The 22,336-nt window shown below is 44.3% G+C and overlaps 1 non-coding gene across 1 annotated transcript; it reads left to right on the forward strand.

The window, feature by feature from the left end:
- Positions 1 to 15,973: 15,973 nt before the first annotated feature.
- On the forward strand, positions 15,974 to 16,110 carry LOC122792578. Its single transcript, XR_006363390.1, has one exon. It is a non-coding gene; the product is annotated as a small nucleolar RNA SNORA16B/SNORA16A family (small nucleolar RNA).
- The last annotated feature ends 6,226 nt before the right edge of the window (positions 16,111 to 22,336 follow it).

Genomic DNA, 22,336 nt, shown 5'->3' on the forward strand with positions numbered 1-22,336 from the left:
TCTAACTTTTTCTGTAGATCTGCAGTATGGGCTCTGCAGATCTGTCCATGCACTTTATGGTACTCCTTGTCTGGTGCTTCATGTGGGCACATAGTTGCATTAACTTGCATATACCACATGTGATCTAACCATTTTCGGATAGTGCAAGAGGGGTAGGCGTGGTACAGCTTTCAGATGTTTAGGAAGGAAAAGTATTGTGCATTTCTCCCCACTAATCTCCTAAGCCTGAGCTCAGTATGAGGGCTCTTTAGAGGCCATACAGGGTTTCTCCAAGGTTTTGTATTATGAATTTTCAGAAGGGTATGGAGGCTGAAACTAACTTTGATTTGCCAGTTTGCCAGAAGAACAGTTATGAAAATCTGAAGAAAATGAGGCAAAAATCTAGACACTCTGCAAACTGTCTGTACAGTTGAGAGGTGTACCTGGTCTCCATGCACAGTCAAACTGTCAGTGGAGAGACTCCTGCTTTTCTTAGGGTGCCCATATTTTGCAGGCTTTTAGAAAGCAGAGCATCAGCTCTTCAAAGAGAATTTGGTGTATTGAATTCTTGCAGTAGCTTTGCTTAGTTTTTCTGAGCCAGCATTTTGTTCAGACACCTTCATGAGTGGCTTATTCCTTTTAAGATGGAGGTTGTGTAGTTCCGCAGAACTGGATTTTGAATCAAGAGGCAGTGCATTTCTGCTTCCTTTTTTATGCTTTGAGAGGGTATTTGCACAGGAGACTATCCCATGGACTGGATTAAGCAACTTGGTATCCAGGATGTTACACTTTCTGTTTGTTCTCAGCAAGTGTGCATACCTGCACTGTCTGAGAACTGCTGCAAAACTAAAAATCTGAAAGGAAACTACTTTTCCCAGCAGTGGACCCGAAGGTCACGTTCTCTAGTAGCCTAAACCAGTGTCTGAAATGGGTCATTTTCAGATAGCAACTGTTCAGTCCATCCATCTTTGAAATTTTAGTGGATAGGTTTTTCTAGTTCTAAATGGGTTTCAGTACTTCAGTTCAGGGCACTTGCGTTTGGCTTCATCACAGCTCCCACTGTAGTCCTCTGACTTGCTTCCCTGCAACCTTCGCATTAGTGATTGCCTCTCGGGGCTTTTTAATCATTGGGAACAGTGACTTGGTGCCTGCTCAGTTTAGCTTTGTGATCTTGCATTCTAAATGTCTATCCTGCTTTTCTACTTGGACAAGATTATTAAACAACATTTGCAGGTGTCTGCCTTAAAGTGTTGGACTTTATCTTTGTGATACTGTATGCCCAGTACCTCCTGAGGGTACTTGGAATTGCAGTGGGATCAGCCTGTAAATTAAGGTAGCTCCAACCAGGATTAGAATTGAAGGTTGGTTTAGGCAGGCCGGACATGTAAGATGAAGTTACCTCAGGTCTGAAAGGCATTGTTTCAAGCTGATATGATTTCAAGAAGGCAGGCTATTCATAGCATTCTGGAAATGAGAGCTGCCCTTGCTTCTGTTGAGGGTTCTCTGCCTTTCCATTGCAGTGCCAAATGTAGCAGAAGTCTGGAGGAACTTGTTCCTAGCACCTTTTGTGAAGCACAAGAATATAAAAATCCACTGTCTAATTGGTGCATCCCACATTCCAGGTGCTATATGTTAATTGGCTCAGTTGGGTTGTGGGCCCTCTGCCACTCAACAGCAAGAACTTGCCAAAACGCTAGCTCTGCTTTGGCTGTTTTGTCACCACTCCCTTTCCTAGTTTGGGGTGGGTGTCTGAAGGATGCTTTCCAGTTTTGGTCTTTGTCTTTGGTTGATTGTATGTATGCCCCATCTTGCAGAGACTTGTTTAAGTGACCTAGGATGGGTAAAGAAAGGCAAAGCACTTGGATTATGGCTAACAAGTTGGAACTTTTTAATCTGGTCTAGCTTCACTGTTCCTTAATCTGGACTAGCTTCATTGTTCCTGTAAACTGCAATTTTTCTGTGGTTTGACATTTTAACTGCCTATCATTGCTTTACTTACAGCTTTGTAACTCATTGGGTTGATACTGAATGATGCATCAATTTTCCATGATTGGGGCTTAGTAATGTTCCTTTTAATGGTACCCTTCCATTGTGGCTGCAAAAAGTGCCATTAGAAGTAGACGTGCTGGCCATCTAAAATATGGTAACATTTTTGGGGGGAATGAACATAACTAGGGAGTTCTTTGGCTTTAAAATTGCGCTGTGCTTGCATAATGTAACTGATTTTTACTTTTTATTCTAGGTTCCGCAGAGATGGTTGAAAATGGTGTGGTATTGATGTGCATACCTTCTTTCCAGTCTTTGGTAACTATTTTGCTTGTAGATGTAACTGCATGTTCAGAATTTTTACTGTTTTGCCTTTTGTACTGCTTAGTTTAGCAGAATGAAATTTTACAGATGTAGGACTTCAGCTACTGCTTTTCCGAAGCAGTTGGTGACTTGTACCAGTGTGAATGTATGTTTGTGTTTGATATGGTTTCATGTAACGTTCAGTGTGCTACTGTGCATATTTTTGTAATACTAAAATGGTAAAGATTTAAGTAATTTTACTTGAGTGAATTCTTGCTCCACTGAAGCTTTTCTGCTTGGGTCCCTGCTGAAAAGGCCTACATCCATATGGCCCTTCTACTCAAGTGAAAAATGTGCCTTTACACGCCAGTTTGTTCTGTGTAAGCACTTTTTTGCACAGGAAGTTGTATAACATTGTTGCTGTTTGGAGTAAATCTCCAACTTCACTAGTGCATTCCTGGTGCAAAGTTAGTACTGAATTGTTTGCTGACCTTTATGGCAGTAGGTACTTTCTGTACTTTGCATACTGAATGGGGCACAGCCAGCAATTTTGGAATACATTTTCAAATTAAGCCATGTTCTGAGTTCGTCTTTACTCTCCTGTTAAGTTGAACGGAACTGCACCTGTAGATATGGATGGAAGTAAGATTAAGTGAGCCAATGTTTTTTGTCCCTGATGTTACTTTGCTAAATGCTTCCATTTGTCAGAAGTTGTGGTAATAGAAGTTTATTGGGCAGAGCCATGACAATGTAACAATTGCCAGACAGAAGTGTAACTGCCTGGTTTCAGGATGTCTAATCATTGATACTGAACATCAAAATTGCAATTTCTGGTTTTGTGATAGCTGAACTTTCAGATGTTCGTGTTACCCTGCTGCAGTTATCACACTTGGGTTATCCTGCCGTCAGGTGGTCCTGCAGTCTGCCAGAGTTCCAAAGTCTTGGTCCAGCGTCTGTTACTGTCGCTTCTTTCCTGACGTCAGTGCACCTGGGGTATAAAAGAGGCATCAGACGCCATTTTCTTCAGTCTTTCTTGCCGTGCGGTGCCCGAAGCAGAAGCAGTTCGCAAGTGCCGGTCGGCCGACACCTGAGATTTACGAAAAATTTCAGTCTGAAGTCTTCAGTAAAGCTAAGTACCCCGTTGGGGAACCTTTTCTTGCCTCAGTCCAATGTCAGAAAAATTGCATTTCTTGTGGGAAGCAAATACCTCATAAGGACTTCCATTCTTATTGTATTCCTTGCCTAGGCGCAGACCACTGCGTCACAGGTTGTCTGTTTTCTGCTAGGTTTAATATTCCTTGCCTAGGCGCAGACCACGACGTCACAGGTTGTCTGTTTTGTGCTAGGTTTAATAAACGTACTATCAAACGCCGTTTTGACTTCGCACGACATTACTTTGGTAGGAAATTTAATTATGCCGTCGGAGCAGCCGACCGGCATGGATAAGACAGGCAGCTTAGGACCAAGCCAGACTCCGAGGCCTTTGCTGGGCCTGTTGCCAGTTCTCCGGTTTTCAGTGAGGTGCCTACGCAGCCCCTGACTACCGCAGAATTGGAATCCCAGACAGCTGCGACTTCTCAAGCGGAGTGTACTAGGCCATCGCAGCCATCTTCCTTAGGCCCTTCCAACACCTGAGCAGAAGAGGATCCCGGTGCAGTAGAAAGACCTTCAGTTGCAGACTGTTTTCAGACAGACTACATGCCATTAAATCTTATGCTAAGCTTAAAACTCCATTAAAACCAAAAAAGACTGTACATCAGTCTACAGTTCAAGGCCCCATGCATAAGAAACAGATGCTTAAGATGGCTGAAGATTTGATTACCCTAATCGGGGGTTCCCATCCCCCTCCAGATAAAAGACCAAGACAAGAGGAGGATTATACTTCCTCTGGCCAGGTTTCAATTTCCTTGGCTTCTTCTGAGGAACAGGATTACACTTTTCCCCCTTATGAAGATTCTGATGCTGAAGAATCTATTCCCTCAGCATCTCCCCTGAAGACTACTCCTTTGGGGAAACTTTACACACCATGAGGGAACATTTCCACTGGGAAGGACAGGACTACTCTGATTCAAAGAAAAGGCTCAGACTTCCTTTTACTACCCCCAGCACAGACCACTTGCTATCACTCCAGTTTTAGACATTGTGGATGATGTTTACTTAGTCTAGTCTAAATCCAGACTCTCTACCGCCTGCTCCAGCCAAACCAGACGGATAACTATAGAGTACCTGACTCGCACAAATTCCTTTATAAAAGCCCTGTGGCTGATCCAGAAGCAATTTCCCAGGGTACCAAACGGGCTAAAGCTTCTATGGCTAAAAATCATGTACCCTCTGAAAGGGATTCCAGAGCCCTAGATAGATGGGGAAAGATGTACACCTCAGCTACTCTGGCTATGAGAGCATTAAATTGTCAGTTTCAATACCAGCAATTTCCTAATGTCTCAATTGAAACAAAAAAATGAGTACACTTTCTGAACAGCCTGAATTCAAGGAAATGCAGGATCTGTTGCATGCAGCTGAACAGGTGGGCAAACATACTTTACAATGTGGATTTGATTCATTGGAAGCTTCATGTAGAGCAGCAGTTACTGGGTCAGTCATATGTAGACTGGTTAAAAGAACAAACCCTACCTGATCATGTTAAAGCAAAATTATTGGATGCACCTTTACAGCAGGATGTTTTATTTGGTGTCAAAGCAGAAGAGATTTTAAAGAAGATGGAGGATAAGGCAAAGTCTATGCAGACTGTCGGATTTTTTTTACAGGTACAAACCCCTCGTTTCAGCAGAAATTGGCCAACAAAAAAACTCTTCCTTTCCAGCTTCTGACAGATCAGAGGGGCAAATAGACGCCCAAGGGACAGAGGTCCGTCACAAGGCCCAAACCTCGCCAATGGGGTACTACTACCCAGAAGGGAGGAGAAGGCCGGCCCCAAGCTAGCAGAAGACAAACAATGACTCAACCCTCAAATTCCCAAGCAAATCCCTCTTGGCAGCTCCCTTGGGAGGAAAATTAGCACTTTTTGCAGACAACTGGCACATCATCACAAAAGACAAATGGGTCCTAAACATTGTCTCAAGGATACAGATTCCACTTTCATACCTTGCCAAGGATGAAAGGAATGCCAAACCTGCCACTGAATCAATGGGCAGAAGCACAAAAACAAATTACAACTCTCATGGACATGAAAGCCATTCAGCAGGTACCTACACAGGAGCAAGGACCAGGATTTTACTCTAGACTCTTTCTATTCCCCAGAAAGGACAAAGCATGGGGACGCATTCTGGATCTTTAAATTCTGAACACTTATCTGCAAGTACTAAAATTCAAGATGCTAACACTAAAACAGCTTCTTCCCATGCTGGGCAAGAAGGCTTGGCTAGTAACGTTGGATCTCGAGGAGGCATACCTGCATGTCCCTATCAGGCAAAATTGCAGAAGATACCTCCGCTTCATTGCAGGATGTTCATCGTGCATACAGCTGCAGTCATAACAGATGGGTTCTCCTGCCGTCAGGCGGGTCCTCGGTCGGCCGAATTCCAAAGTCTAGGTCCGGCGTCGGTTGTCGCTTCTTCCTGACGTCAGTGCGCCAGGGGTATAAAAGAACCAGCCAACACCATTTTCTTCAGTCTTTCTTGCCGCGCGGTGCCCAAAGCGGAAGCAGTTCGCAAGTGCCGGTCGGCCAGCTCCTGAAATTACAAAAATTTTGAAACCGAAGTCGTCTTGAAAGCTAAGTACCCCGTTGGGGAAACCTTTCTTGCCTGGGAAACAAATACCGCATAAGGATTTCCATTGCCTCTGTATACCTTGTTTAGGCCCAGACCACGACGTCTCGATCTGCCGCTTTTGTGCTACATTCAACAAACGCACCATTAAGCGTCTGGCGGAGTTCGCCCAGCATTATTTTGGAAAAACATTTAACTATATTATGTCGTCGGATACTCTGACTCCAGTTTTGTCTAAAAAACGCAAAGATAAGGACCAACACATGAGGTCCGCGGCCTCTACCGACACCACGCCAAAGCCGACTACACGTGGTCCGGTTCTCAGCAAGGCGCCTATGCAGCCCCCGACGACACTTCATTGGCGGTGTCTCCTGTGCCCGAGGTCGCAGGCTTCTCTGCCCACACCCCGACTACTGATACCGAAGCCACTCTTGGCGTTGAACCTCAAAATGTGGACAGGTCTACCTCCACTCAAGGTGTCTTCAGACCTTCCTCTTCTTTCTCCAAGGCTTTCACCAAGTGTAAAGCAGCCATGCACTCTGAGACAAGCTACTCGGGGCCGATCCCCATGCCTAAAAAACAGATGCTTACAATGGCTGAGGATTTAATTACTCAGGGGTTCTCAACCCCCACCGGGCAAAAGGCCCAGAGTGGAGGAAGAATCCCCCTCCTCTGATCAGGGCTCCATTATTTCAGAGCACTCTGATCAGGAACATTCTTTCTTCCCCTTTTGAAGACTCTGATGCGGAGGAGTTCATTCATTCTGTATCCCCCCCCCCCCCCCCCCCGAGGATTACTCATTTGGGGAAACTTTGCATACCTTAAGGGAACACTTCCACTGTGAAGGCCAAGATTATTCAGATTCCAAGAAAAGGCTTGGGGAATTTCTCTTACTACCTCAGCACAGGCCTCTGGCTATACCTCCTCTCTTGGACATCCTAGATGTTTACTCGGGAGGCCTGCCTTAACCCGGACTCTTACCTCCAGCCCCAGCTAAGCCTGACAGGTACTACAGGGTTCCTGACTCGCACCAATTTCTATACAAAAGCCATGCTGCTGACCTAGAAACCATCTCGGCCCCAAGGGAATTAAGGCCTCCACTGCTAAAAATCCATTACCTTCCAAGAGAGATTCTAGATTCTTAGAAAGGTGGGGAAAAAAGGTATATACCTCGGCTACCTTAACCATGAGGGCCTTAAACTGTCAGTTCCAACAGTTTTTGTTCTCACAATTGAAAAGTAAAATGTCACAACCTGAACAACCAGACTTGAAGGAGTTGCAGGATTTGATGCATAGTACAGAACAAGTGGGTAAGCATACCTTACAATGTGGTTTTGATGCTCTAGAGGCCTCGTGTAGAGCTGCTGTTACAGGATCAGTCATACGTTGATATTCCTGGCTCAAGGAACATACCTTGCCTGATCATGTCGAAGCTAAGTTACTAGATGCCCCTCTTCAAAAGGATGTATTTGGTGATAATGCTGAGGAGGTATTAAGGAAAATGGAGGAAAAGGTTAAATCAATGCAAACTGTGAAAGATTTTCTACAGGTACAACCCCCACGTTTCAGTAGAAATTGGCCTTGCAAAAATTGGTCCTTTCCAGCCACGGACAGACCCCAAAGTGGCAGATATAGGCGCCAGAGGGGCAGAGGACAATCCCAAGGATCGTTTAGAGGCAGACAGTGGCAAGCTCCTGCACAAATAGGTGGTGAGGATATCAATGGCAAGCTCCTGCACAGAGGTGGTGAGGATAACTTGCAATCATTCAGAAAGCAAGCCCAATGACTTTCCCCTTTGCATGCCAAAATGGCAGCCCCCTTAGGAGGAAAGCTGGCATTATTTTCAAGAAATTGGCATATTGTCACAAAAGACAAAATGGATCCTGGACATCATAAACAGAGGCTACAGATTCCATTTTCACACCCTTCCAAAAATGAGGCATGCCAAACCTGCCACACAATCAAAGGGCAGAGGCACAAAGGCAAATTACAGATTTCATAGACATGAAAGCTATTCAAGAGGTACCTACGCACGAACAGGTCAAGGTTTTTATTCCAGGCTATTCCTGGTACCAAGGAAGGGAAAAGATTGGAGACCTATTTTGGACCTATCCATCCTAAACACATTTCTACTCGTACCAAAATTCAAGATGCTCACTCTACAGCAACTTCTTCCCATGCTGGGCAAGGAGTCTTGGCTGGTAACACTGGACCTCAAGGAGGCATACCTGCATGTCCCAATCGGACAATTGCAGAAGATACCTCAGATTTCTTGCAGGTTCAACCCATTATCAATTCTCTGCATTGCCCTTTGGCTTATCTACTGCGCCCAGAGTATTCATGAAATGCCTGGCATCAGTAATTGCCTACTGCAGACTTCAAGGGATACAAATATACCCCTATTTGGACGACTGCCTGATCCAAGCGGACAGCAAGCATTCTTCTGAAACATCTGGCTTGTGTAATAATGTTGTTGAACTCTCTGGGATAGTCAAAGAAATCAAGGCTAATACCCTCTCAGAAGATAATTTTCCTGGGTGCCAACTTGGACACAAACACCCAGATAGCCTACCTCACGCCAGAAAAGCAGGGGCAACTAACTCAATACTTCAGAGCACTAGCAAATTGCACCCGGCTGACTGCAAGGAAAGTCCTGCAGGCTCTGGGATTCATGGCATCTTGCATTTTACTAATCCCATGTGCAAAGCTGCATATGAGGAAACTTCAATGGTACCTGAAAAACATATGGTCTCAACACAGCCACAGTTTGGAAACAATAATACCACTAATTCCATGTCTACAAAAGGAATTTCTGTGGTGGGCTCAAGCATGCCAAACAAACACAGGTCTTCCATTCAGCAAGCCTCAAGCAAATAGTCATCACAACAGACACCTCGGACTACACATGGGGGGCGCACATGACAGATCGGTGCATTCAGGGCAAATGGTCCCAAAAAGAAAAGCCCCTTTACATCAGTCAAAAGGAAATGCTAGCAGTGATAAAGGCTATTATAGCTTTCAAGGACCTGCTGCAACCAGGTCAACTATTGATGAGAACGGACAACACCACAGTTATGTGGTACAAAACAGGGCGGAACACATTCATACCCCCTATGCAGACTGGCCATGTCACTTTGGAACATGGCCATGGACTTACAAATCGAACTATAAGCACAGTACTTGCCAGGCAAGGAAAACACGCTGGCAGACAACCTAAGCAGAAATATGACAGATCCACACGAGTGGAAGTTGCATCCAAAAGTTTTTACAGAAATAATCCAAGCATGGGGAAGGCCAGACATAGATCTCTTTGCCTCCCACAAAAATCACCAATTGACAATTCTGCTCAAGGATTTTCCATCCAAAGGCCTGGAGAGTGGACGCTCTTTCAGTTGGACATCAATGACAGTTTATGCCTTCTCACCTCTTCCTCTGCTGCCCAAAGTTCTATTGAAAACCAGAGCAGACGGACCAAAGATGATTCTCATTGCTCCGGACTGGCCAAGACAACACTGGTACCCACTCCTGAGGAGCCTGACGCATTCCCCACCATGGACCCTGCCTCTAATGCCTCTTCTGACTCAGCACAGCTTCAAAACTCTTCACAGCCAGCTAAAAACACTCAATCTAGCCGTATGGAAGATTCCTTAACACCACAACAGATCCTACTCTCCAAGGAGGTGCAGGATGTCATTTTGGAGGCCAGAAGGCAGTCTACTAGAAAAGCTTACTCAGCAAAATGGAAACTGTTTTGTGTCTGGAATGAGAAAGGGCCAGGATCTTGGAAAACTGAATTTACCTCAAATACTACAATATCTAGCTGAGCTGCTAAGCAGTGGACTTTCATTCTCCTCCTCCAAAATCCATGCCTCAGCCATTTCTGCAGAATACAACACTGATTATTCTCTCACCCTCTCTTAAGACAGTTCCTCAGAGGGGCTAAGAATCTAAGACCCCCCCCCCCCCCAGGAAGCAACCAATACCTGCTTGGGATCTCAATTTCATTCTGGAAAAACTGACCCTGCCTCCCTTTGAGCCAGCTGCCTCATCAGATTTGCAATATTTGTCCTGGAAAACAGCTTTCCTTCTAGCTATTGCCTCGGCTCGTAGAGTTTCAGAACTATAAGCTCTCATGGCTGTGCAGCCTTTTATCTTCCATCAGGACAGTTTCCTTACGAACCAATCTGTTCTTTATGCCTAAAGTGGTATCCAGGGTAGCTTTGAATCAGGCCATACACTTACATTCCTTTTATCCTAATCCTCAAAACAAAGGGGAGAGATTACTACATTCCTTGGACATCCACAGACAACTCCGTTATTATCTGGACAGAACAAAGCCTTTCAGAAAATCAGAACAGCTCTGTGTCCTATGCTGTAGGAGCTCAAGGAAAGCCAATTTCGAAACAATCTCAAAATGGATAGCCCACTGCATACGCTATTGCTATTCTTTTCATGGCAAAACTGTGCCTACAGGCATCAGATCTCACTCCACAAGGGCCACTGCTACCTCTGCAGCTTTCCTCAGGAGTTCCTACCAAAGATGTATTGGAAGCAGCCACTTGGAGTTCTGTGCATACCTTCTCCAAGCACTACCACCTACCATTATACTCCAAAACTAGAGCAGGCTTTGCCACTGCAGTCTTGCAGGGCATCCTGGCTCCTCCTAGTTCTTCCTAGTGCCTACCACCCCTTTCTTAGCTTTGGGATTCTACCCATCTGTTATGACTGCAGCTGTATGCACGATGAACATAGTACAGTTTTGTACCTACCATAAATGTAGATGTTAGAGTGCTAATGCAGCTGCAGTCCAGGTTTCCCTCCCTCCTTCCCCTCTTGGGACAGGCCTATTGGCCAACACCTCCTCATACAACCTGATTGGGGTATTCTATTATGGTGTATTTGCTTGCAACTACTGTATTTTGATTATATTGCATTGCTTTATTACACAAATTTATGTATTGCCTTCCTTCTGGGGGCACCTGACATCTGGGGCAAGAAAAACTGAAGAAAATGGCATCTGCTGGTTCTTTTATACCCCTGGCACACTGCCGTCAGGGAAGAAGCGACTACAACCGACGCCGGACCTAGACTTTGGAATTCGGCCGACTGAGGACCCGCCTGGCGGCAGGAGAACCCGTCTGTTATGACTGCAGCTATATTGGCACTCTAACATCTACATTTATGGTGGGTACAAAACTGTCCTTTCAACCCACTATCAATTCTCTGCACTGCCCTTTGGTTATCTACTGCGCCCAAGGTCTTCACAAAATGCCTGGCACCATTAATTGCATACTGCAGACAGAGGAATTCAAATATACCCATACCTGGACAGACTGTCTTATTCAGGCAGAAAGCAAGGGCATCCTTTTAAAGCATCTGGCATTTGTCAAACACCTAAGATGTCCTTCAAGGATGCATCTGCAGTCCTAACAAATGGGTTGTCCTGGCCTCAGGCAGCCCTTCGGTCGGATTCCAAAGTCTGGGTCTGGCCTCGGCTGGTGTCGCACTTCACCCGACGTCATAGCTGCAGTTCTTCGGGTATAAAGGCATCAGCCGACGCCATTTTCCTCAGTCTTAACGCGTGGCGCCCGAAGCAGAAGCTGTTCGCAAGTGCCGGTCGGTCAGATCCAGAGATTACTACTACCTCAGGAATTTATGGTCTCTGCCCAAGCACAGCCTAGAAACCCAAATTCAATTCCATGCCTGAAGCAAGAATTCCGATGGTGGGCTCAGGCCTGTCAATTGAACAAAGGACTGCCCTTCCACAGCCCTCAACCAAGCCAGACGATCACCACAGACTCCTCAGACCTTGGTTGGGGGGCACACATGCTGGACAAGTGCATACAAGGCTTATGGACTCGAGACCAGCTAAACCTACACATAAACCAAGAAGAGATGCTGGCAGTAAAACTGGCAATTCAGGCATTCAGACAGTTTCTCCAACAGGGACAATTGCTGATAAGGACGGACAACACCACAGTTGTGGTATATCAACAAACAGGGAGGCACACATTCATATCCTCTATGCCGGATGGCAATGGATCTCTGGAATGTGGCCCTAAGCCTCGACATACAGCTCAAGGCAATATTTGTGCCAGGGAAAGAACATAATTTTGATCCCACATGCCAGACTGCGTATGAGGAATTTGCAATGGTCTGACCAGCTTCTGGTAGCATATGCACAGGCATGGAAGGAAAAGCAATTTCAAAACAGACCATCTCAAAATGGATAGGAAATTGCATTAGATTTTGTTCTTATCATGGAAAGGCAACTCCAGAGAATATCAGACCTCACTCCACAAGGGCTGCAGCCACTACTACAGCTTTTTTACGAGGAGTGGCTACAAAAGACATTTGAGGCTGCTACTTGGAGCTCCGTGCATACATTTGCCAAGCATTATAATCTACCCTTATACTCCAGATCCCGAGCAGGTTTTGCCACTGCTGTTTTGCAAGGGATCTTAACTACACCATAATCTTGTTAGGGCCTCCTCCCCCAGTTTGGCTATGGTATTCTACCCATTTGTTAGGACTGCAGATGCATCCTTGAAGGACATAGTACAGTTTTGTACCTACCATAAATGTGGATGTCCGAGAGGACCATAAATGTAGATGTCCGAGAGGTATGCATCTGCAGTCAGGATTACCCACCCTCCTTCCCCACTGTGGTACTCCTAGGGTATTTGCCCATCTTGTAGCTAGCTGGGGGAATCTATTATGGTGTATTTGTTTGTATATATGTATATACATGTTTATTTCTATTTGCTCTCTGTTTGGAAACATTTGCATTTATCCAAATTTAGCCTTCCTAGAGGGCATCTGGGGCAAGAAACACTGAGGAAAATGGCGTCGGCTGATGCCTTTATACCCGAAGAACTGCAGCTATGACGTCGGGTAAAGTGCGACACCAGCCAAGGCCAGACCCAGACTTTGGAAACCGGCCGACCGAAGGGCTGCCTGAGGCCAGGACAACCCATTTGTTAGGACTGCAGATGCATACCTCTCTGACATCTACATTTATGGTAGGTACAAAACTGTACTTTGCCTAGGCCACACAGTAAACGAAAAACCAAAACTAGTGCCTTCACTAAACATAATATTCCTGGGTGCCAGCTTGAATACAACGGCCCAGATGGCTCATCTCACGCCAGACAAGCAACAACAGCTGACTCAGTACTTCAAAATAATGGCAACTAAGACCCAACTCCCTGCAATAAAAATTCTGCAGGCATCTTGCCAACTACTACCATTTTCAAAACTGCATATGAGGAAATTACAATGGTACCTGAAAAGCGTATGGACTCTCCACCGCTTAGAAACAATACCACCACTCATTCCCTGCCTTCAACAGGAGTTTCTATGGTGGGTACAGGCATGTCACCTCAAGGGCCAGCCTTTCACCTTACCCACAGCCAGGCAAACATTAACAGATGCATCGGACTATGCCTGGGGGAGCACACATGGCAGGACAGTGCATTCAGGGCAAATGGACTACAAATCAAAGGCATCTGCATATCAATCCAAGAAATGCTAGCAGTACAGAATGCCCTAACCACCTTCAAGGACCTCTTACACCCAGGACAACTAATAGACTGACAATACCACAGTAATGTGGTACATAAACAAGCAAGGGGGCGCACATTCCTACCCCCTATGCAGGGGGCACTCATTCCTACCCCCTATGCAGGCAAGCAATGACCTTGTGGAACACAGCACTGTCTTACCAAGTTCAAACTACAAGCACAATTCCTGCCAGGAAAGAAACACATTGGCAGACCTAACCAGAAACATCATGGATCCCCACGAGTGGAAACTAGATCCACAAGTATTTGCAATGATAACTCAAAAATGGGGACGCCCAGACATCTGTTTGCCAACCCCCAAAACTACCAACTTCAAAAATTTTGCACAAGGATATTTCACCCACAAGCTTGGAAAGTGGACGCCCTCTCATTCAGTTGGAAAGCATTAACAGTGTATGCCTTTCCTCCGCTGCCTCTTCTAGCAAAGGTACTGCTGAAAGTCAGATTAGGGAGGCCACAAATGATACTCCGAGGCCACAAATGATACTCCTTGCACCAGACTGGCCACGCCAACACTGGTATCCAATTCTAAGGAACATGGCCCACGGCCCACCATGGATTTTACCACAAATTCCTCACCTGCTCACCCAGCAAGACAATCAGGTTCTACACAGCCAGCTCAAGACTTTAAACCTGGCTGCATGGCAAATTACCTAAACAACCAACCAACACCTCTATCCAAAGCCGTTATTAATGTCATTCTGGAGGCCTAGCACCAGGAAAACCTATTCAGACAAATGGAAAAGATTTTGCACCTGGAACCAGGCTAAAGGCCAAAATCCCCTTGATCCAAACATTCCTCAGATTCTAAAATATTTAACTGAGATGTTGCACAAAGGACTTTCCTTTTCATCTAAGATCCACGCCTCAGCAGTTTCAGCCCATTACAACACGGATCCTCCTTTATTTTCACATCCACTCCTAAGACAGTACCTCAGAGGGGCTACGAACATAAGACCGCCCACAACACCTACTTGGGATCTCAACTTTGTTCTGGAAAAGCTTACTCTGCTGCCCTTTGAACCTGCTTTTTCAGCAGATTTAAAATTTCTTTCATGGAAAACTGCCCTGCTACTAGCAATAACTTCAGGTAAAAGAGTCTCGGAGCTAGGGCACTAATGGCAGTGGAGCCTTTCCTCATTTTTCATCAAGACAGAGTCTCTCTACAAACTAACCCTTCCTTTATGCCAAAGGTGATATCCAGTGTGGCCCTAAACCAAACCATTCATTTTCCCACCTTTTTCCCAAATCCCCAGAACAAAGGAGACTCGTGCACTCTTTGGACATTCACAGGCAATTACGTTGGCTTTCAGAAAATCTGACCAGCTCTTTGTAGCCTGTGCTGCAGGATCACAAGGAAAAGCTATCTCAAAGCAGACCATTTCTAAATGGATAGGACATTGCATACGTTTCTGCTACAACTATCATGGGAAACTGGTACCTGCTGACATTAGGTCCCACTCACCAGGGCTACAGCTACATCAGCAGCCTTTCTCAGGGGATTGCCAGCCAAGGATATTCTCGAAGCTGCAATTTGGAGTTCAGTGCACACCTTCACCAAACACTCACTCGCCTCTGTATTCCAAGTCTAGAGCTGGTTTTGCCACTGCAGTTTTGCAGGGCCTACTAGCTTCTTCTAATCCTGTTTAACTCCACCACCCATCCTTAGCTTTGGGATTCAACCCAAGTGTGATGACTGCAGCAGTTGTACCTACCATAAATGTAGATGTTAGTGTTCACCCTGCTGCAGTCTAGGTTGCCCTCCCTCCATCCCCTCTGAACTACCTAGACTTATCTATGCCTTTCTATCCTATACAACCTCTGCTGTATTTGCTTGTGACTGAAGGTATTGTTTTAATTTTTATATGTATATTTTTATATAGCAATATGTATTCCCTACCTATTGGGGGCACCTGACAATCTGGGGTAAGAAACTGAAGAAAGTGGCGTTGGATGCCTCTTGTATATCCCTGGCACACTGACGTCAGGGAAGAAGCAATAGCAACCAACGCCGGACCAAGACTTTGGAACTCTGGCCGACTGCGGGACTGCCTGACGGCAGGATAACCCAAGTGTGATGACTGCAGCAGAGTGAACACTCTAACATCTACATTTATGGTAGGTACAAAACTGTACTTTCTGCGTCGCTGATTATACCATATAGCTTTACTGGCTACAAAGGTAGTTTTGTTTAGAACAGATTCTAATGTAGAGGAAGGAAAGCCTGCATTGGGGTTGTCGAAATGAAGCATATTGCTGAATCTGTTCAGCTGCAGACTTTTCCTAAATGAGCTGTTTGTCCAAGGCATGGTAGCTAACCTTGTTCTTTGAATAGTAAGTTGAAGTATCAGAAAATATCTTTATCTGTCTTGATGGTTACTACAGCTTTAACTTGTTTCAGGCCTTTATCGAAGCCATGCTTGCTTGCTTTTGTAGCTGATGTGGTGAAAAAGGAGCAGAGACTTTTTCTTTGACTGTCACAGTTCAGGTTCAATGCAGTACCTGAGTGACAACATTGGTAAGAAAAGACAGGAGTAAAGACACTTCACACTTTGTGTTGCAGGCCTATTCTTACTAGGAGTTTGAGACAAAGCAACTTTACAGGTTGAATGTGAGCTACTTTGGCCAGAGGAGTGGCCACAAATATATATTGCATAGCTTTTACTGCAGTGTGGTCCATTTCAAGGATTGTAGCAGTACTGTAAAGTTACAACTCTGGTGAGGATTCACCTAATTCAGTCTTATTGGATAAAGGGGATGCATTCAACTGAATGTGGTCAGTGGGCCACGTTAATTTTGCTGTCATGTGCTTTTCTTGGTATTTGAGTTGTGACTTTCCAGTTTTCTTGATGTTGCCATTTTGAATTTCAATAAGGTATGGCAAAGCCGATTCCCTGTTCAGGAACTAGCTTTTCAGTAAGGTCTGCCTGGTCGATGGTCTTAAACTTGAATTATCTGTGGCTGTTGCTCCTCTGGAAACCCTTCTGAGCTTTCAGGTTTCAGCTAGGTCATTGGGCTCCTTTTTGGTCTAGGAGCATCCTAGCAGTGTTGTATTGGGGGCTATTCTTGCTGTCTTGTATGAAGGATCTGGAGAATGTTATCCATTTATTCCCTTCAGAGCAGTAGAAGCAGTTTTTCAAAAACTCCGTGAGAGCTGTATTCTAAGCTGTCTTGGATCACATGCTGGCATGCATCATACTGCATGCAGGAAAGATTCAGTGCTTCTAAAAACAAAGGGATCAGTCTAGGTGTGATCAAATGAACAGCTGTAGAGGCATTAAGTTCAGATAGCTTTGTTCATTCTTCACCTGATGACCATGGGTGGTAGTGGAATGAATTACCTCCTAACGTCTTGCCTACTGTGAATCTGCAGGACAGATGCGCAAGATGCTGGCATTCTCCTTGGTGCATTTTTCTACAGGTGGCTGTGTAGGTTGGCAAGTTTTGTCTAACATGATTTCCACTTGTCCTTCTTGGAATGCATTGTTTGGTCTGGAATCTGCCACTGGGATGGGCTCATGATTTAACTGCACAGTTCAGATCTTCCTTGTATATGCTGAAGAGGGGCATGTCCTCCCTTATGCATCCTAAGTATAGATTAGGTTTTGGGAAATGGATGCCAGTGACATCTAAAGGTCTAGGATGAGATGCTTATCTGAGTTGAGATGTGTGTTGTCAACATATTACACACTTTCTTTTTTTTCTGAAGTTAGCAACCCTTCCCGTCCCCAGTGCATTAAAAGCTGCTTGCCCACCCTCTTAACCAGAACTGAACTTTTCATTTAATGGAGCTTTTCTTTTTATTTGGAATATCAGAACTCTTCATATAGAAAAGATTCTGAGAAAGCTTTGATCTTTGCAGTAGATTGTTTCAATATCAGCTGTGTGAACTACTTTATCCTAATCCTAGGATGAGCTTGGTGTCACTTAAGGTCAAATTCTTCGCCTAAGAAGGAGATCTGGAAGATGGCATTCACTTCCTGCACCTTTTTCCTGGAGGTTGTATTGACCTTTGAGAGAAATCTGTTGCAAGTCTTCGTGTTCTGCCTTACATCCTTAAATAAGGTGGCTTTATAGATCAGACATCCATGCCAGAAGATCGTATGTGCTACTGCTGTGAACCAGTATCTGTACTTTCTAGCATTCTGTGCTGGTGAATGGTTGAAGCTCTTGTGCCACCTTAGAATTGGCTTTGGGCTTGCATTGAGACTTGTAATTTTCAAACTGGTTGCGCTCTGTGGGAGGCATAAGTTAAATGGAATGCCAGTTGCCCCTCTTAGGATAAAGTGGCTTTCGGGGGGGGGGGGGGGCACCTGTCTCCTCGTAGTGTGAAGTATTTATAAGGCTCTTTCCTTCAGTTGCTGGTAGTATCTTCAGGGCAGGGGAATTTTGCTAAGCCTTTTAAGGTAGCTGCTGGTGCCATCTAGCTGCTTTTTCCTGTCAGGCTTCTCTCAATTCTGTTCACTTCTGTTACAGCTGTTGTATTGTACTAATGTTTGCCATTTTTCTTGACTTTTCCAGTCAATTTCTTTTGCCCTTTTTGTAGAAAGGGTAGGCACACCATGGTCCAGCATGTGTAAAATGCATCTGAGAAAAGCTTAATGCATCTGTAGGTCTCCCCTTGCTTAAAGCCAGGTTTTATTTGGAAAAGCATAAGGGCAGACCTTTTTGGCTGATTGTCTGCTGCTAGGTATCCACCTATAGCAAAAGGTGCAGGTTCAGAAACTGGTCAGTACTGTGGCTAAAAAGGTCTTTTGGCTGAAATTTTCAGTCTGGGGGTGTTATTCCTCAGTGGTCCCAGTTTCCCCTGTTAATATTGGGGGGGGGGGGTTATTTTTCTGGCTATGTTCTGGACCCTACCTTACTAGCTTCTGTTAAAGCTCCAGTCCCTGGTGGACTGTTGGTGACCTGTTGAAATTGGTGTAGAATCTCTTGGGTTGATAACTTTGCAGTATCATGGGAGGCCATTACAGGGGCATCGGGTGAATAAAGGGACACTGTATTCAAAGGCTGCCCACCCCCTCCAACATTCCATTCATCTGAGAACTACAATAGAAGCCCAGAGTGAAATGGAGCAGTTAGGTGAGAATGGTTGCTTGATGCCGTGGTGCTTTAACTTGGCCTAAAAATAATGTATTGCACAGTTTGGCCATCCATGCCAGTCTGAAGGAAACCTTTTCTGGATGTTTCTGAATTGCCCACGAGTCAAGGAGTTTCTTCACTCCTGCATAGGTGCCATCTGTCAGTTTTGTTGCCCACTTATTTTTCTGCATGATCAACACTCCTGGTTGCTGAACTTTCTTGCATGCAAGTGGTTCATATGAACTGCTATATTCTGTAGATAATGCACAACATATCCACACACTTCATTGTGCTGCGAGTAGAATTGGATAAGTTTGCTTGCCTCCAGATGCCCCAGTCAGCATGTCTGGAAGGTGCAAGGAATGTCTCCTTTGAGTGCTGTAGTCAAACTTTGATAGACATTAGTCCGGATGTCCAGGGCTACAGGGTTCAAAGATGCATCTGCTTTTGGATGAGGGAGGCATTATTTGAAACAGTCAAAGGTGTATGTTTGAAACTTTGTGGCCAGTTGGTACATAGTCATTCTGAAAGAAACTGGAGTCTTTGACTCCCCTTTTTTAGATATTACAGGGCTTCTGGTGAAGTTGCAGCCAATTATGACATGGCAGTGCTTTGGTATGTAATCAGTGGGCTTCTGTCCCATTTGTTTTGGAGCCTGCCTATGGAAATTGGCTGCTGTTTTAGTGGTCTTGCAGCATGCAGTAACTTAACTGAAAGCATGTCTTTCCCCTAGGTCTACTTTAACGTTACCTGTAGATGGCCTGTCATCTGACTGTTCCTGCCTTGCATCTATTTAGTGTCTAGAGAGGCCATTTCCCCACTTATTTTGGATTAAGTAGTTGCATAATTATTGCCCACAAAACTGCTAAAACATTTGCCTCTGTACCTTGCAATATGAGGATGCAAGACGTCTGTAGTCTAGTGACCATTGCCTGCCTGAATGTAGAGGGAGGGGGGGTATTCAACCATGTCTACATGTGCTGGCATCTTTCCGGAAGCCTTTTGCTGTTCATTGACAAGTTAAACTGTGGTTAGGATTGGTTATGTGCACAGTTGAGTCGGTTGGGGTTTTGGTGCTGTTATGTATTTGTTGTGCAGTAATGTTTCCTATTCAGTACTTCTGTCAGCGGGCATTCTCTGCTTGAGGCACAAGCTGTAACGCACTTGGTATGGTTACTGCAGGGTGATGCATCTGTTCATTGTCTTAGCTTTCATGGTGCATCTTATGGAGGCAAGTGAAGGTGTGCTGTATCTGAAGTACTGTACTGAAGCTGGAGGGGTGGATTCTAATTAACTCAACCCAGTTCTGACATGGTATAGATAATGGAGGAACGTTGCTGGCTTGATGCAGAGTAACTTTTGCTCCTTTCTTGTATTGTAATGCTACCAATTTATTTCATTCCAGGTTCTGCACAAATTGCTGAAAATCATGCTGTGGAATGATGCACTGCTTTCCTTCCAGTCTTTGGTAACTATCTAGTGTAGCATGTTCATAAGTTTGTTGCTCTACTGTATTTTATATTGTGCTAATTTTTAAGACTAGTCTGATTTTATTTTTTTGTTTGTGGATGTATGGATGATGTATGCAGATATGGGACTGAGACCATTTTTAAGAACTTCTGAACTTGGTGACTTGAAGTTTCTATATAGTCTGTAATTGTTGCTTGTTTTTCTGTATAGTTAAGTTTAAAAGCTCGCATTTTTTCCATCTTCACCATATGCCCTGAAACGGCAATGTTGATACTGCTAACATACAACTCTAGGCAGGAAGTTGTGGACACTTCCTTTTCTTTTCTCCCCCATTTCTAGGGGAAGCGTTCGTTAGGTTAAGGCAAAATGGGGGTGTAAAGTTGGATTTTCCCCAGTGAACATGAGGGGTGCACAGAACTAGAATTTGCTTGACTGCCTCAAGTTCTTCGTGTCCAGTGTATGATATTTTGTAATATTTTGATGCAACTAAATGTGTAGCCATCGTGTAAGTAATAGTTGAGATTTTGACAGGGATTTGATGGGTCCTACAAGAAGGCAGCATAGAGTGGTAGTGCTGTACAAGGGTAGTTTTATTAGAGTAGGAAAATGTGGAGGTTGTGATCATCTACTGTATTTGGAATATGATTGTGTCCAAAAATAGAGTAGGTAACTACTGCTTGGGCGTTTAGATGGAGCAGTCACATTTTTGTGATGCAATAGTAAATTAATGCAGGAAATGAATTAATGCTAAACTGTCCAATGCTAGAGCGATTGGAATTTTTTGGGGCTGTTGCCCAATACTCAATGGTATGAATAAGTTGGGGTCTTGGCTTTTTCTCATTTGTAAGCTGTTTAAGTGGTGGGTCTCCTCTAGAGGATCATATTGCAATCTTTTTGTGTATTTTGTGCACTTGTGCTAATCTGTTATGTAGAAACTTTGAGATGCTGAGACCTTGAAACCTTGATTTGACTGCTTGGCATCCTTTGGGCTTCTGGTGTACACTGGACAGCATTATCTGCTGGAAAGTGCCATTTCTACATCTTGGTTGAACTTGAGCCACTTGTAAAAATGTTGCAGTGGGGAGAGGAGCAGATTGAAACAGCCCGCCATGCAGTCTTTTGGTTTTCAGTTGAAGTTGGTTACCTTATCTGAGCACTAGTCCTATTGACCAGTCTCTGCTGTGTTACTGGAAGGTTTCATTGAGTATTGTGCTGCTGTTTTTACTGTTGTATTAAGGCAGGTCACTTGCTTTACAGTTTTGCAGATGTGATCTTTTTTGTTGGGCTGAGGTAGAACAGTTTTGATTTAGTTGGTGAAATGTAGCTGTATGTGTCAGTATGGGGTTTTATAGGGTTTTTATCTATTGCTTTTATTTTTTTTCTTTAGGATCTCTCTGAACTCACTTGATGGAGAAAAACATTCTGTTTGTGCTTTCCACGTTGGAATTAATTACCTGTAGGATTTCTTATTTTGAGTAGAGGGAATGGGGGGATTGGGAATGCGGTGTGGTGCATTTCACTTGTATCATTAATGTATGTGTATATCTGTATAAACTGTTTACTGACTTGTACCCCAAATTGTCTGAAAAGGGGCTGCCATGAAGTGGTTCTGTAGTGAAGGATTTTTACTTTGACTCTTTACAGGAAAAGACTTGTAGGATTCATGTGGTCTTCTGTGCACAATGCTATGACTGCCTGCAGCTGTCTGTCAACTTTTTTTTTTGTTTCCATTTGGTTTTTTAGTGTGTGAATTTTAATTGCTTTGAATGCCAATATTGCAAAAATATGCTTACCCTTGTATTAGTTTGAGATCTAACCCCTGCAGTCACTTGGGCTGACCTGGCCTGTGTAGTTGGAATTTGTTTACCCCCCCCCCCCTAAAACTTAGTTACCTCAACCAAACACTAATGCAAAACTGCTGTAACAAGATCACCTGATTTTTATAGAAAATGTAGTGTGGTTGGCATGTGTTTTTTTTCCCCTCAAGTATTTGATTTGCAAGGCAATTTTTCGTTTGCAGAACTTGTGGCTTTTATTAAAGGGCAAGACGTTTTAGTGATGCAAATTGCACATTTATCTTTTTCACTTAGATCTGAAAAGCTAAGATTAAAGCCCTTTTGTTCAGATGTGAACTGTCTGTATTGTGGTACCAATAAGCTGGCACAGCAGTCTCTTGAAATACTGGTGGTGGAGACATTTTAATGGCTG

This window comes from Protopterus annectens, chromosome 1.part2, assembly GCF_019279795.1.
Source record: "Protopterus annectens isolate FY-2018-M chromosome 1.part2, PAN1.0, whole genome shotgun sequence".
Taxonomy (NCBI): domain Eukaryota; kingdom Metazoa; phylum Chordata; order Ceratodontiformes; family Protopteridae; genus Protopterus; species Protopterus annectens.